General features: G+C 40.1%; 1 long non-coding RNA gene across 2 annotated transcripts; it reads left to right on the top strand.

Annotated features, from left to right (window-relative positions):
* Positions 1-1,781: 1,781 nt before the first annotated feature.
* Positions 1,782-4,401, top strand: LOC121753809. Of its 2 annotated transcripts, none has more exons than XR_006040502.1 (3): positions 1,782-2,134; positions 2,227-2,297; positions 4,148-4,401. It is a non-coding gene; the product is annotated as an uncharacterized LOC121753809 (long non-coding RNA). The 2 variants fall into 2 exon arrangements; XR_006040503.1 differs by lacking the exon at positions 4,148-4,401 and adding an exon at positions 2,743-3,010.
* Positions 4,402-14,073: the final 9,672 nt, after the last annotated feature.

A 14,073-nucleotide genomic window follows, 5' to 3' on the forward strand; every position in this document is an offset into this window, starting at 1 on the left:
CCGAATTCTACTTTTTAATCATAAATTATCATTTTTTATCACATTACCATCTTAATAAATGTATAAAACAATTTAATTTTCAAGATATCTCAACTAGTGTTTGTAGTCCAACGGTTAGGATTATTGTCTTCTAAGTAATAAACCTGGGTTCGACCCCCGGCAAATGCATTTTTTTAAGTAAAATGCATGTCATTGTCCGTGTCGCCCACAATGGCGCGCCCGAGAACGATGGCCCTTAGGTAACGGGCTAATAATAATTAATTAAAGAAGAGGTAGTATTTGTTTTCCTAACAACTGCTATAGTTATAATTTACGATTCTAACTTCTGTTGAACGATAAATTGACTACGGAAAATGATTGTGATTAATAGTATAAGTTGGATAGTGCTGTCTTTATTTATTGGACTAATAATTATGCTTAAATAATAATTACTATTTTATAGTAATTATTATGCATTTAACTATGAAAAAGAATTGTGATTCAAAAATGAATGTTGGCTAATAAGGAAATGGATAGCTAGCTAGAGATACAGTTCCTTATTTTTTGGTTGAACTTCTTATGAATTTGCTTTTGATGTTCTAGCATGGTTGGTTAAGCCAAAACAATATATGTGAAGTTATTTTCTATAGTGTAACTGAGAGGAAATGTCATATTTTGTTTGTGAGAGGATCTCATCATTTAAGTCATCACAAATTATAGAGAACCAAAAACGCATCCAGGGAATCGAACCCTGGTCAGTACACCAGAGATGCGCTCGATATATAATTAGATTTATTAAAAACATATATATACACCTAACCAGGGCTTAGGTTTTACTACTTACTATTTGATCCTTCTGTGTAAACTGCGGTTTCTGGAATGTTCGTTCGCGTTCCACTTTTTTTTATTATATTTGTTGATTCCATTTATTTATCGAATTATTTGTATCATTATCTGCCCCATTTAACAATTGATCTCCACCAAAGTAAAATCATTTAGTTTTAGGTGTTTTTTTTTTGAGAGAGTAAATTTCAATGCTACTAATGTCCATGAATTGCAACGGATGACTGGTTGGATGTGTGCCTCGGGAATTGGCTCGCGGATGTTGATGTAGATTAGTTTGAAGAAGTATTTGATTCAGTAATAGTTGTTGTGCTAATTTCTTAAATGCTGTTTTGCTGCTGATTTTGGTATGTAGCTGTTGTTTCCCAGATGAATGTGTTTGTACATCTGCTTATATGTAAAATGCTGATAAGTTCGAATTAAACTCCACTTTTGAAGCTCTTTTCCTATAATTGTGCAGAGATTGAGCTTAACGTTTTGCACATCACCGAGACACCTAAAGATTTGTTGCATTGTCGAGGGAGGAATGTTCGTCTTCACATTATTTGGAATAACTAACTATGATTACTTATCTGCACTGAACTTTTTCTTTTGTGCATAATTGAGTAATTTGGAGGCAAATTTAGCTTTGTGATTATGCTATAATTTACTCTCTGTGAAAAACACCAATGAATCGGATTGCTTGAGTTACTCGATCATTTTACATGCTGTTTAGGAGAATAAACTGGTTGAGATTTAGTAATCACTATCACAATCTACATTCTGGGAATATTTACAGACACAATGGCACTCAATAGATGCCCTACTTGCAACTTCACATAAGTTTAAATGCTTTGGTAAATGCTAAACTAAAACAATAGCATTAATCATAATCTAGAGATGTTTACCTATAAAACTTATATGAATCTAATAACCTTAATAGCCACTTGCTTGGATCTGCTTGCCTAGTCATCGTTTTCCCTCCAACAGATTAGCATGTAGAGGCAACGGCGTATAATGTAGAGCCTCGCCCTTTGCTCCTTGAGAGCTTCGCATCTTGGGACATAGATTCTGCTGCTCTTCCTTTGCCTGTATGGGACTGGCTTCCCCATTGATATATCTGCTTTCATAGTAAGGTTTACCAGTGGAGGAGTTGAGTTGTTATTATGGTGGAATTTAGAATTTACTAACACTTATCTTGGAAAATTGGTTTTTATTGTGTTGAAAGTTCAAAGACTGTTAGAAGCCTCACTTTTGTGCAGTGAATTAGGGGCCTTGTTTCCTGCTTTCAAGAGGGGGATTTTGCAATGTGTCGAATGAGCCTGCTTTCGTGGTATGCTGCCTCCTCGCCTTTTTTTCATTTTGGGTCGCTTCTATTTATTTGGCTTGTGTATAATCCTTGACTAAAACAATTCTCTTACACAGTTCACACCTCGCCGACTACTTGAGGCGATTGGATTGGATTGGCTCCTCTATCAGCACAGGCATCATTCAAGGTAAATGCTCAGCAACAGTCTTTGTAATATTTGTCATTGTGTTGGTCAATGTCAAACTTAGTTAGCACATTTTACGCATAATTATGGAGGCTTTTATTAAAAAACTCACTCGAGGATCATGAACCCTTCTTGTCGAGTCTTAGCAGAGTATCCCTGTTTTAGCATTGTGTTTGTTAAGGTCTTTTTTTGCGCGGTTGATAATGGCTGCTCCGATGATGAAGTCTAGAGTTGTACTATATCGTTCCAATTGCTGAACTGCTCTTGCATGTTAGTGGTAATGTAGAGATGAAGGGACAACTGAGGAGCTTGTCTTGTCTTCCACAAAATAGTAGTATGCATCAATTCTTGAGGGTCACCTTCCAAATCTCTTTGCCTTTTTTAGTTCTTCTATTCCAAGGTCTTTTTCGGCCACTTTTTAATGGGTTTTTTATTTCTTTGAACACAGATATATCCATGGATTGTTAGAGATAATTCTGCATACATTAATGGACCTTTTGTTATTCTGAATATAATAAAATTGTTTTTTACTATAAATAAATTTTCTATATATGAGGAGAAGAATGAAGATAACTTTTCTTACGTAGGAGTGAGTTAGTGAGCAATTTGACCAATATATTTCAAACGATATGTTGCGTAATGAAAAATTTATAATCTAAATACTAGTACTAATAAATAATCCATTTATAATGCTGAAAATGAAAGCGGTAAAAAGAAGAATATGCAACGTGCGGCTTCACAATGCATGGACCGAAATGAACAGTGAAAAGTGATGGATATTGTAGATGTAAAAGGTTATAGTGTCTGTCACCATAATTGAATAGAAGTTTACTATAGTGTATGCTATTGATATTTAATACAATGTGACCGCCATTACAATCACGTCTCATAAATGCTTATCATAAGAAATCACACGTGTGTAATCATTTTGAAACTTGTAACATATACCTACCAATAGTATTTTATAAATTATAAATGAGTGTTGTTTGTAAGATTATTTTTTAAAATAGCTTAAAAAAATTGTAAGCTCAATCAAACATCCTCATAGTACTCTTGTGGAAATTGAGTTAATTTATTTGTAAGTTATTAGGGGAGGGATCATAATTTGGGTAAAAGGAATTATAACTCTTTATATGAATAAAAAAAGCTCTCAAAAGGTAAAACGACTGTGTTTAGCTGGGAGTGGGCATTCTACAACTTTGTTAAAACATGATCATTCTATTTAATCGTTACAGCATTGAACATGAAATAGTTACCTACCATACACGTTTTCATGGATTGACGATTTCAATAGCACATGGCTATTTAATCTTAATAAGAATGAAATGATAGATAATCATATGAAATTTTAAGTAATGGTGGTGGGCTTGAATTCAAAATCAAGACCCATTTGAAGACAGTTTAAGCTTAAAACCCACCAAGTATTGTCCTCACTTTCTATTTTTTTTCTAGAGATTGTAACCCCTTTTATATAATTAACATGATATAATGGAAATCTTTGTTAGTAATATTTTATATATTGTCTTATTCTAATGAATTCGAAGCCAATGTCATCAAAATTAATTTTATATTATCACATTCAGCTAAGTACACATATTAGACTTTCTTCTTTAGCTGATTTACGATTGTTTTGTGATTTGATGTCCCAATCTGTGTTTTGAATATCGATTATGCATTTAGTAGGTGATATTTTCCCCCTCTAATTGAGAATTACATACAGACTAAAGAATCTAAACTAATTTAATCCAGCATGAGTACATATGTATTGAAATACAAATAATGCATATTTTGATAGTTGGCTAAACCAGTTCCAAGCCTCACTCACATAAAAATTTCAACATTTTATTATGCAGAGAGAGATTTTTATGGTGCCAAATCTTGAAGCGGTGGTGCCAGTCCAAATGATCATGCGACAGCTCAAGCCACATTCTGAGACAATTATCAAAGTTATCAATACCAAAAAAAATGAGATACCCTTCTAATGGATTGTATAATGGTCATATACAACCTAAATAAGCTAGTTAAAATAAAAACACCTGGCTTTGTTAGAGGTCAATGAACAATAATTGAGGCAACAAATTAATTATATTATTTATGATTTCTGAAAAGAAAAAAAAGGCTAGATACAAGATGCCATTGTGATTGCCAAATAAGAAGCCTCTATGACAACATGCATTAATAATAGTATTGCATTGTTAGTTACCCACACTCACTAAGTTAGTGTGTGTGTGTGGAGACAATAGATAATGTTTGAAGAAGAAGACACAAATTTTGGATTTGCTCAAGATTGAGTGAGAGAAGTGAAGACTACTAAAGTGAATACCTAATTATGCTCCAAAGGGAGTGGAGTTAGTTGTCCTTTTAGTTTAAGTCTTGAGTCCACATCAACCTAATGAAATGACAAAACTTTTACTAATTTTTTACACCCTAAAATCAGCCATTCAAAAGATTAACTCTAGTATATGCTATAGGTTTGTGGATTCATGACATCAAACTGGAGATCACCCCATTTAATAAGTATGAGAGTTTGATTCAATCTACCATCTTTCTTAAGTTGGGTGTGTTTGGTGGTGGGTCATTTCATTAGTGGAAGTCATGCACCTTTAATAACACACAAAAAAAGCCTAAAGTTTTGGAGATCAGTAGCATTTTAAACTAACTTTTTTTGGTGTATATGAAATGAATTAGTGATATCATATGCAAGTTAATTTACCAATATAATTATGCTAATTGTATCATAATTATATCTTTCTTGCAAGTTGCAACATACATAGGACAATCATCACCCCCATTATTGAAGAGTTGGTCTTTCTGGTATTAGAGGAAGCCTGTAATGATAGGAAAATGACAAATTATTAACGAAATATTACTACAAAATTACTTACTTAAAAAATGGGTGGTTGAAAATAAATTACCTCTTTGTAATTTTGATCTTACTTTTTGATGGGGTACGGACTAAACAAGCCCAACAGCAGTGACGGCCCATCAGCCCAAAGCCCAAGGAAGAGTATCAGTTCGGCATTACCAAAGAGTTCGGCCCCAGCCTACAGCTCGGTAAAAGCCGACCAGTCAAGCTCTACTCTCAGATCGGCTAAAGCTGCTCGGCAATAGTTCAGCAGTTCGGTCTCAGTATTCGACCGAACTGGAAGATAGTCAACTCATGCAGGATCACATGCAGGATAGTGGACCAAGTACAGAGATAGTGGACTCATGCAGGATCTCATGCAAGATAGTGGACCCATGCAGGATCTCCATGACCTCCACGACATCCACAACCATCATTAGTGGTGATGCAAGCCACGATCTTAGTTCAATGTATAAATAGAACTTAGATCAGATAGAAAAAGGTTAAGTTCTAAAGAAGTTCTCTAGAGATCAAAGATCAAATAGCAAGTCTGTATTGTAAGCTGTAGAAAACAGATCAAGCAATACAACTCTGCCCTCTCTTTTTCCCGTGGACGTAGATTTACCTCAGTAAATCGAACCACGTAAATCTCTGTATCGTGATCTGTATTTTCCTGCATTCATCACCATCAAAAATTCGCCAAACCATCACTGGCGCCGTCTGTGGGAAACAGAGAACCAAATCTGTGATAAAGCGAATTTTTGACCCTTTTTCCACCCCAAAAAAAAAAAAAAAAATGCATACCAGATCACATAACACCCATAATACCGTTCGTGATAACCGTGAGGAAGCTAGTCCAGCTCGCAGGTCTGAAAAACGGCCTCGGGAGACATCTACCTCCGGTTCTCACGAAGAAGGAACAAGCCACTCCAGGAGAGACCGCACCGAGTCTTCCCAGCAGCCCGATTTAAATGAAGCTGTCAAGCTGTTCTTGGCCGAGAAGCAGGAGGAGTTCTTAACCTTCCTGCAGAAGAGCCAACAGCCGGAGAAGACAACGGCGGATTCTCCCTCCTCATCCAGACATGAAAGTCACTACCGCAGTAGTGACGTGTCTTCCAGGAGAAAGAATCCTCAACCCCGACATGTTCCTGTTCCTCCTCGGTACCGGAACCACAGGAGAACTCCATCTCCTCCGTACCGAAGAGATGTCGGGTTCGCCATGTACGGAGCATTAAAGACTCCGTTCTCGGACGATATCACCCGAACTCCTTTGCCGCGGAACTACCGGACACCGTCAATGACTTATGACGGGCTAGTGGATCCTCATGACTTCTTGGGATGCTATCAATATAATATGGCGAACCAGGGTCTCAATGAGGTCCATATGTGCAAGCTGTTCCCCGAGCTGCTCATCGGGAACGCCAGAAGGTGGTTCGACAGCCTTCCTCAAGGCAGCATTAGATCCTACCGAGATCTAATGGATGCTTTCCACAGGAGGTTCTTTCAGAAAGCGGAAGCCCGAATTACTTCGGCTCAGCTGCTTTCTATACGTCAAGGTCGCGACGAAAAGATCAGCGACTTCCTGACGAGATTCCATAAGGAATGCCTACAAGTAGATAATCTCAATGATCTACTTGTCATTTCGGCATTCCAAAATGGAATCCTGCCCGGAGCTCTCTACAGAAAGCTCGTGGAGTGCGGTCCGCAAACAGCTCAAGAAATGTGGGACATTGCGGACCAGTTTTCCCGTGCGGATGAGGCAGACCGTCGAAAACGGTCTTTAGACAGCTCATCCCGAGAAGAGAAAAAGAAGCCCGATCAAAGCGGCCAGGTGCTTCCTCGCCGAACTCCTTTTGAAAGAATTCAAAGGGCACCGGTACAAGGCAGATTGGGGCCACGTCTCAATCCTGAGAAGCCGCCCGCTCAGTTCGTACCATTAAACAAGTCAAGAGCGGAAATTTTCGAACTACATTCCGATATGTTCGAAAAACCAAAGCGGATGACGAAATCAGCCGCGCGGCGACCTCAGGATCAATATTGCTCCTTCCATCAAGCCCACGGTCACGATACCGAGGAGTGCCGAAATTTGGCTGCAGGTATTGATGTTCTTGTGAAAACAGGAACGTTAAAAAAATACCAAAGCAAGCAGCCGAAAAAGAACAAAAGGCAGAGAGGTGCGAACTGCAATCCTCAGGATCCGAAAAGGCATGAGGATCCCGAAGACGACGACGAGCCGCAATATGATGGAGTAATCCAGACTATTGATGCTCTCCCTGCCGGGAAGACTAAGTCGTCCCTAAAAGCAGAACGCAGAGGTTCCAATCAAGAGGAGCCAACACATAAAAGGCTGAAGAAAGACGAAGTGATTACATTTTCAGATGCCGATCCCGTCCCAGCCATCTCTCCTCACCAAGACGCTATTGTCATTCAAGCCGGAGTGGCAAACAAACTGATCCACAGAGTATTTGTGGATACAGGAGCGTCAGTCAGCATTCTTTTTAAAGAATGTTTCGATAAAATGGAAGTGGATCCAGCTCGGCTCAGTCCGGCTCCACTTCCTCTGAAAAGTTTCGCCCAGGAGGACACCCGCCCTGAAGGTATTATCAGCCTTCCGATCACGGTGGGAAAAGCGCCTACAAGCTCCAATACGATGATCGAGTTCTTTGTGGTGAAAGCTCGGTCCCCGTACAACATCATCCTGGGGAGAGACTGGCTCAACACAGTTCGGGCCGTTTGCTCTACTTATCACCTCACCATCAAGATCCCCACTAAAGGTGGGATAGCGGTCATCCGAGGTGATCAAAAGAGAGCAAAAGAATGTCTGCAGATTGCGCTTAAAAGTGCCGAGCAATCAGTTCGGCACCATCAAGCATAGCAATCACAGCAACCGGAGTCAGAGGCAAGCGAGATGACCGAAGTCACTTCAGAGCCGAACTCAATGACCGTTCAGTTATACGAAGATGATCCATCCAGAACGGTCAAGATCGGCTTCGCAGGAACGCCTCTACTCCGGGAAAAGACCATTCAGCTCCTCAAGGAGTACAAAGATGTCTTTGCATGGTCTCCGTTGGACATGACCGGAGTGCCCCCCGAGGTAATCACTCATCGGTTAAATATTGATCCTTCAATCCGGCCAGTAAAACAGAAGCAAAGACTCTTTGCGGCAGAAAGAAGCCAAGTCATCCATGACGAAGTCCGCCAATTACTAAAAGCGGATGTACTATTCGAGGTGAAATATCCTTCTTGGGTGGCCAATCCTGTGATGATCAAGAAAAAAGAAGGAGGATGGCGGATGTGCATAGATTTTACCGATCTAAACAAGCACTGTCCTAAAGATTGCTATCCCCTTCAGAATATAGATAAAAAAGTAGAAGCTTTGATCGGCTTCGAAATTTTCTGTTTTCTTGATTTATACAAAGGATATCACCAAGTGTTGATGGATGAGAGTGACGCTCCGAAAACAGCTTTCATTACCGATTTCGGCATTTTCGCTTATAAAAAGATGCCATTCGGTTTAAAGAATGCCGGAGCCACTTATCAAAGGATGGTAGACAAGCTTTTTCGGCACCTAATCGGAAAACAGGTTGAAGTGTATGTCGACGACATAGTTGTCAAAAGCAAAAGCACTTCGGAGTACGAAGACAACCTCAAATCCACTCTCGACGTGCTCCGAAAAGCCAACCTCAAACTCAACCCCCAAAAATGTACCTTTTTGGTAGATTCGGGAAAATTTCTGGGTTGTTGGGTTTCAAAGGACGGACTCAAGGCAAATCCCTCAAAAGTTCAAGTTATTCAGAACATGGCGATGCCGAAGTCCATACACGATGTGCAAAGACTAACTGGATGTCTAGCCGCATTGAATAGATTCCTTTCCCAAGCAGCCGAAAAGCAACTGCCGTTCTTCAAAGTGTTAAAAAAGGCACCAAAGTTTGAGTGGGGAGCCGAGCAGAAAAAGGCTTTTGACGAGCTCAAAAGTTATTTAGCCGAGCTTCCAATTCTCTCTGCTCCAACAGATGCCGAAGTGATTTTCTTATACTTAGCGGCATCCGATCAAACCATTAGCGCGGTGCTTGTACGAGAAGAAGGCCTAAAGCAGTTTCCCATCTACTTTACAAGCCGAGCATTAAGAGGTCCAGAAACAAGGTATCAACCTCTGGAAAAAATTGCTCTGGCGTTAGTAAATGCAGCAAGGAGACTGCGGCCATACTTCTATGCTCACAAGGTATGCGTCTTAACCGATCTGCCTCTTCGGCAAGTTTTGACCAAGCCAGAAGCATCAGGCAGAATCGCCAAATGGGCCATAGAGCTGGGAGAACACTCAATCGAGTACCTACCTCGGAAAGCCATCAAGGGACAAGCCTTGGCAGATTTTCTTGCAGAGGCCAAGTTCGATCAAGCAATCCCTGTCATTGCCGAACAGAAAAATTCTGCCAATGCCGAACTAGCACAGCCCTTGGAATCCGAAGAAGAGCCGCCGGACTGCTGGAGCGGATTCGTAGATGGAGCTTCGAATAAAACGGGAAGTGGAGCTGGTATTCTGCTTATCGCTCCCGATGGACACGAGGTAACCTATTCACTTCGGTTCTCATTCCCAACCACTAATAACGAAGCCGAATACGAAGCCCTCATTGCCGGACTCCAGCTAGCGCAAAGTCTATGTATCAAGTCTCTCAAAATCCATTGTGATTCACAAGTCATAGTGAATCACATGTTGGGTACAAGTGAAGCCCGTGATGAGAGGATGAGGAAATATTTAGACAAAGCGCAAAGCATTAGCCGAAGTTTCTCTTATTTTCGGATAATCCGCATTCCCAGAGCAGAAAACAGCCGAGCAGATACTTTAAGTAAGTTAGCCGCATGTCCAAGCTCAAAGGTGGAGGAATTGATGCATCGAAGCATTGATGAAGCTGAGGTACATTCAGTAACCAGCTCGCCGAACTGGATGACGCCGATCTTACAGTATCTAGATCAAGGACAACTGCCCGAGGATAAGAGAGAAGCTCGGAAAATCACATGCCGAGCACTTCGGTACGAACTTCATGGAGGAGTCTTATACAGAAAGTCCTACCTTCAGCCGTTATTACGATGTATAGGGCCAGAAGAGACGGACTACATCCTCAGAGAAGTTCATGAAGGATCGTGCGGCAGCCACATCGGAGCTAGAGCTTTAGCTAAAAAAGTTCTAAGATGGGGATATTATTGGCCAACCTTGGTACAAGAAGCAGTGCAGCTCGTCAAGACATGCCCGAAGTGCCAAATCCATGCAAATATCCCAAGGATGCCGCAGACCGATCTATCCACTATGCAAAGCCCTTGGCCTTTTATGCAATGGGGTATAGACATAGTAGGACCACTACCACAAGCTCCTCGGCAAATAAAATTCCTAATCGTTGCCGTGGACTACTTTACGAAGTGGGTGGAAGCTGAACCATTAGCTACGATAACGAGCTCGAAGGCATTGGATTTCGTCTGGAAGAACATAGTGTGCCGATTTGGCATACCCCACATCCTCATCTCGGATAACGGGACTCAGTTCACCGACAAGACGTTCAAGAATTGGTGCCAAGAGCTGAATATTCAACAGCGGTTCACTTCGGTCTCTCATCCACAAGCAAACGGACAAACGGAGGTAACAAATCGTATCCTGGTGAAAGGGTTAAAAGCTCGGTTAGAACAAGCCAAAGGACAATGGGTAGAAAATCTCCCTCAAGTCCTATGGTCCTACCGAACTACACCCACAACCTCCAACGGTGAAACTCCGTACAGTCTTGTGTACGGCACTGAAGCCGTGATTCCGGTGGAGATCGGCATACCCAGTCCCCGAACTCTAAATTTCTCAGCAGAAATGAATGACGACGGACTGAGAGCCGAGCTAGATCTTGCCGAAGAAAGAAGAGAATTGGCATGCATAAAAGCAGCCAAGTACAAGGAGCAAGTAGCCCGGTATTACAACCAAAGGGTGAAGAAGCTGCAATTTCAAGTGGGAGATCTCGTCTTGAGAAACAACGAAGTAAGCCGAGCAGAAAAGCTGGGCAAGCTCGAACCCACATGGGAAGGTCCGTATCGGGTGTCAGAAGTCCTCGGCAAAGGGTCTTACAAATTGGCTTACATGTCAGGAGAACAGGTACCCCGAACATGGCACATTTCCAACCTCAAGAAGTTCCATTTGTAAGAGACAGTCCGGTCAGTCAGTCTTGAGTCCTGTTCGGTCAATGTGCTTTCTTTGGTTTGCTTGGTCTTTGTTTGTCTCTGTGCGTTTTGTCTGTGTGTTTTGTCTGTCTCTGTGCGTGTCGTCTCTTACAAATGTTACTGAGGTATCTTGTTCTTCGAAGGCTGATCCCCTTCTTAGAACATATACAAGCCAACGATTGTGAGTCAAAGCTTCTAAAGAGGATACAAGACCACAATTCAGCTTAAACAAGCAGTTCGTCTGAAACGAACTGCAATAAGCCAACGATTGTGAAGTCCAAGCTTCTAAAGAGGATACAAGACCACAATTCAGCTTAAGAATCAAGCACTTCGTCTGAAACGAACTGCAACAAAAGTCCGATTCACGCGATAAAACTTGCTTGAATTAGGACAAGGGAAAGTCCGATCCACGCGATAAAACTCGCCGAATTAGGACAAGGGAAAGTCCGATCCCCAAATTAGGACAACGGAAAGTCCGATCCGAGCGATAAAACTCGCCAAATTAGGACACAAACCAAGTCCGGTCAAAGAAGAGTTTACTTCATAAGACCGAGGACAAACATCAACTTACCCCGTACCTTTATCCAGAATGCCGAAGTGACTCGCTTCGCCGAAGTGATTCACTTCGTTTTTCGGGGGGGGGGTAGTGATGGGGTACGGACTAAACAAGCCCAACAGCAGTGACGGCCCATCAGCCCAAAGCCCAAGGAAGAGTATCAGTTCGGCATTACCAAAGAGTTCGGCCCCAGCCTACAGCTCGGTAAAAGCCGACCAGTCAAGCTCTACTCTCAGATCGGCTAAAGCTGCTCGGCAATAGTTCAGCAGTTCGGTCTCAGTATTCGACCGAACTGGAAGATAGTCAACTCATGCAGGATCACATGCAGGATAGTGGACCAAGTACAGAGATAGTGGACTCATGCAGGATCTCATGCAAGATAGTGGACCCATGCAGGATCTCCATGACCTCCACGACATCCACAACCATCATTAGTGGTGATGCAAGCCACGATCTTAGTTCAATGTATAAATAGAACTTAGATCAGATAGAAAAAGGTTAAGTTCTAAAGAAGTTCTCTAGAGATCAAAGATCAAATAGCAAGTCTGTATTGTAAGCTGTAGAAAACAGATCAAGCAATACAACTCTGCCCTCTCTTTTTCCCGTGGACGTAGATTTACCTCAGTAAATCGAACCACGTAAATCTCTGTATCGTGATCTGTATTTTCCTGCATTCATCACCATCAAAAATTCGCCAAACCATCACTTTTCAAACCTATGCAAATGAAGTATAACTTTTAATTTTTGCAATTGGGTTCCAAGTATATCTAATGGTTTGAAAATCAAATTGAAATTGTAAAAAGAATGTAAGTTGGTTATATACTTTGCAATTACCTCCCAAAAAAATTAAGTTAAATAATCCATTGCTATATAGTACTATAAACTTTTCTTTCATATTAGATTTTAAATAATTTATACAGATCTCTCTTTTTAAAGTTTGGCGTGTTTTACGTTTTGATTATGTGTTAGATTGTTCTTTCCTTGTTTTAAGTGGATCCTGATCTTATTTCACTAATGTCTTTTGTGGAAATCATTATATGGTTGTAGATTGAGAAATATATAAAGTAATGGAGGTGGAAGCTAGTCCAATCAAGCAAAGATTTATTTTGGAAAAGGGGATTAATTAATTAACATCCACAATTAATTACTAATATTAAGGTGGGGAAGCTTCAAGATTCTGGGCTCCCACAGAAAGAGTGGCAATCATTGAAATTTGGAGTATTCAATACATACCTCTATATTTTAATTTTATTTATGAAAAGAGAAAAAAGTTTTCATTTAGAGAGAGAAGATGGAGTTAGTGGGAAGTCAATACAAACTCCACAAAAGTGTATAACCTAATGCCTTTATTATTGTGTAATTTCTTTGCATTGGTCAATAAGAGTTGGCTACAAATCGTCGGTTTAGAAAGAAATTGTATTTTACTGATACTAATTTAATGCATTTCACGATCCGCGTATCAAACTTTGCAATGAACACAACATATCTTTCGGTAGGAAAAACGTGAAATATATAAAAATAACTTGTTTTTTTATTACTATTAATAATAATTTAACGTATATAAATTTTAATTCAAAATACAAGGGGATTATGCACGTGTATATTTGTGTAAATTTATCTTTAATTATAACTTATTTTCTTAAGAAATAATCTTACGATGACAAAATGGTGTACTACCGCTTCTTACGCGGTATGGCTTAATTCTTTGAGTAACATATCTATTTTAATGTAAGGTATTAATATTATATTTTGTTAAACATGCTATATTATCAATTATAAAAATAAATTATGGTAAGAGAATACATTTAGGTAATTTTATCAATTCAATTTTATAGAAGGGGAGTAAAACTATGATAGCTTAATCTATATATAATCGAATTTACATTACATATGTACAAAATCCAAAAGGCAAACGCATTGTAGCAAGGGCACTTGATTCATTAGAGTTCTAACAAGAATTAGGGCGGGATAGGTATTTATTACACCCTTATATACACGCCAAAAAATTGTGGCTTACCATAAGAGCATCCACAACCAACAAGGGGATTGCGGTGCCGCACCGCCGGGGTGTCCCAGTGCGGCACAGATGCTCCGATGATGTGGCGCACGGTGACGCGACGCAAGCATTTTTTTTAATTCGAAAATCTATTAAATACTGCTATATCTTCATGTCTTCTTTTCAATTTCAA

This window comes from Salvia splendens, chromosome 11 (assembly GCF_004379255.2).
Source record: "Salvia splendens isolate huo1 chromosome 11, SspV2, whole genome shotgun sequence".
Taxonomy (NCBI): Eukaryota; Viridiplantae; Streptophyta; class Magnoliopsida; order Lamiales; family Lamiaceae; genus Salvia; species Salvia splendens.